Consider the following 3,060-nt stretch of genomic DNA (forward strand, 5'->3'; position numbering starts at 1 on the left):
ATATTAAAACTTAAATAATAAATTAATAACAAAACACATGGCATTTTCATTAAACAAATGTGAACTTCAAACATGTATGCACTAAATGGAAAGGGTTTCATGCTTATTCCTCACCCATGCAAACACTCTATTGACTCTGCGAGGTTTGCTGTGACCGGTCGTACGAGTGGAATTTTTTTGTGGAAAATTGCTGGTATTTTCTTATTTTTTAGAATTCCATCAGGTTAAGCCAGAATTGGCTCTATATAAGTCTCCATGGTATGATAAGTGGTCATTCATTTGACGGTTTTGTTACTCCATTCATCTTTGACTCAATCACAGACTCCCATTACCGAGATTATCTCCGTATGTATCAAAATTTGATTTCATTTTATATCCAACTAATCTCATCTCCCGTATTGTCTAGTGGTTAGGATACCCGGCTCTCACCCGGGAGGCCCGGGTTCGATTCCCGGTACGGGAAATTTTTTTCTTCATTTATTATTGATCTATACCTGCATACTATTTCGCCAGCAGCCTCAATAGGCGGGGGTGTTATGCTTAATTATAATTTTTATTGCACACTGAAATTGCATTGCGAAGGAAAAACGACGCGAGGAACGGTTTGGCAAAGCAGAAGTAGTAATGCATATACTTGGGGAGCAGATCGCCGGCTGGGATGGGGAAAAGCCCTCCCAACTAGCGGCGGACAGAAGTTTTGAATGCAATGCTTCCTAACTCTCGCCTCTTATCGGTCATCCCTCTCTGTCTGCTGTCTCCGCATTGAAAGGTCTGCCGCGCCCCGAGCGATGGCCCTTTCCATTGGCGACAGAGTTTGCTGTGCGCGTGGACTAGATTTTTTTGTCCCTTCCGTTTATCTATTCGGCGGAGTTACGTCAGTCCGGGAAGTGACTCTCGTAATCGATGCTCACGAATGAGAGAGTGCCAACATTTAACGGATCGCATGCCTCCGCTTGACCCCTCCGAACGGCTCACATTGCGAACGATATTTATGGCGGATGGGTTGGTTGACTTCTCTCGACTCCTCCGCTTCACGAAACAGGGGTTTCATTGAAATCCTTGAGTATTTAGCAAAGAGTACTCGTTGAATTTCAACGGTTGGTGAAGACTTGCCCAGAAAACTTCAAACTTGCGAATTTGAAGATATTTGGGTATGTTGCCTTTATGAACGCGTTTAAAAATGCAGATATGAAATGAAATATTTTGCCGATAAATCAACTTTGTTTCTCAGATTGACCCGTACCCATGCATGCAGTTAGGTTGGATGGTAACGAGGTCAGAATCTAATGTTGTTCAATTTCCAAGAATGACCTTGATTGAGAGATTGAATCTTTAGGGCAAGCATACTTTTTGATGAAGGAAAGTTAAAATGATCTATGCAATGCCATTTCCGTTTACTTTTACGATACTTGCACGTAATTTACAGACAATAAGCATCCATAACAAACTTCCGTTTCGCACCCGTCTCTTTCCATCATTGGGCTTATTTCAAACGGCTTCAAAAATGAACTTATCAGTGGAAAAGTTATTGCAAGCTTCAACAACATGTTGGTGATAGATCGAAAGCAGAAAGAAGTGCGGGTTTTCTTTATGTGTAGCCAAATGGCTACGGTGGGCGGAAATAGCTTAAATATATTTTACAATTGTCAAAGCAATGGTTGACTGATTTGCGTTTTCACGTGTTTACATCCAGATGCGAGTTTCCGTTTTCTTCAACGTTTCGAGGTACGTCAGGGAATGATGCTGGTGCCATCACGATTCATGGACGCTCAAAAACTTAACCCAACCAGCCAAGTTAACACCTACAGTGAATTTTTTGCTCGTGTGTTTGCGTTGGTGGTGTTGAATGTTGTAGTGCGAAAAATAAAACTTATTTTCGATAATGTCGAGATTGAACTTTAAAATAGACATGAGAGACAACAGGATACATGAAAAAATTGCATACGATGAATTGATTACTTTATTTATATATTTATTTGTTCTTTTTATACCAAGCTGGATTATTTTTATTTCTATTTTTGTTTTTAAAATGAATTCGCAATTGGGCAGTTAATGACAATATTATCATTTTTTGATGTAGGTGGCCTGGCCACGTTGTAAGTGGTCACAGCCATGCTACCGATGCTTCATATTGAGTGACTTCGCTGAGCTACATCTACACAATACTCTGTGAACCACCTCAAGGGTAGGGCGTGTGTGTACACCAGCATCCATTGTTGAATTTGCTACATCTTCTTAGTCATCGATTAGAAAGCCATAACACATGCACATTCCAGCAGTCGGCGTGAGCTCACGCTAATCATGCATTTCTCCAAGCAAGTTGTCACCAACCGTGCAAATATCAGAACCGTTAGGTGAATAGATATTGCATATGCATAGACCCGCTAAAGTCCATGCAGGTGCAAAAAATTGGTTACTTGTGAAACAAGGACCAAGAAACTCAAACCATAAAAAGCGAAAAAGTACATATATGAGGTCAGCCTAGCGGGTGCAGAGATTAATTACACTCATGGCACGTCTTTTACTGTTCCTGATTACCTTAGGATGGGAAGTGAAGTATACCTTTCACGTCATCTGCGAATACGTCCTCTCTGAATCTGCTGAGTAGGTTCAGCCTATTTTACGTTCTTCTCCTTGAACTCTTGACGAATCACAGCTTCTTCGGGGATGAATGGAAGTGCAGAATGTAAACATTGCCTCGAATACTTCATTATAGTCACTTTATTTGATCTTTATCAAATTACGTTGCGTAGTTTCTGTCCGTAAACATACTATTTTGGATAAGAGCCTGTAAATGAACCACTTAAGTTCGATAGTTAATGGTGTGTGGTTGCAATAATGACGAATAAAGGGAAAGTCATCAATTTTCCCTCAGGGAACATAAATTTATCACGTCATTCAACCAAGTATGCACTCGACATTTCTCACCTCCTCGATGGCCTAGAAATGATTGCCCAACTTTCCCTCTTCCCTGACCCTTACAGCGATTTCAAAACCTCTCCCATTTTATATGTATATCTATGTCTGCGCAGAGGCGATGATTATAAAATTGGCCGAAAG

General features: G+C 40.7%; 1 non-coding gene across 1 annotated transcript; it reads left to right on the forward strand.

Annotated features, from left to right (window-relative positions):
* Positions 1 to 391: 391 nt before the first annotated feature.
* Positions 392 to 463, forward strand: Trnae-cuc. The gene has a single exon. It is a non-coding gene; the product is annotated as a tRNA-Glu (tRNA).
* Positions 464 to 3,060: the final 2,597 nt, after the last annotated feature.

Source organism: Ischnura elegans, chromosome 2 (genome assembly GCF_921293095.1).
Source record: "Ischnura elegans chromosome 2, ioIscEleg1.1, whole genome shotgun sequence".
NCBI lineage: Eukaryota > Metazoa > Arthropoda > Insecta > Odonata > Coenagrionidae > Ischnura > Ischnura elegans.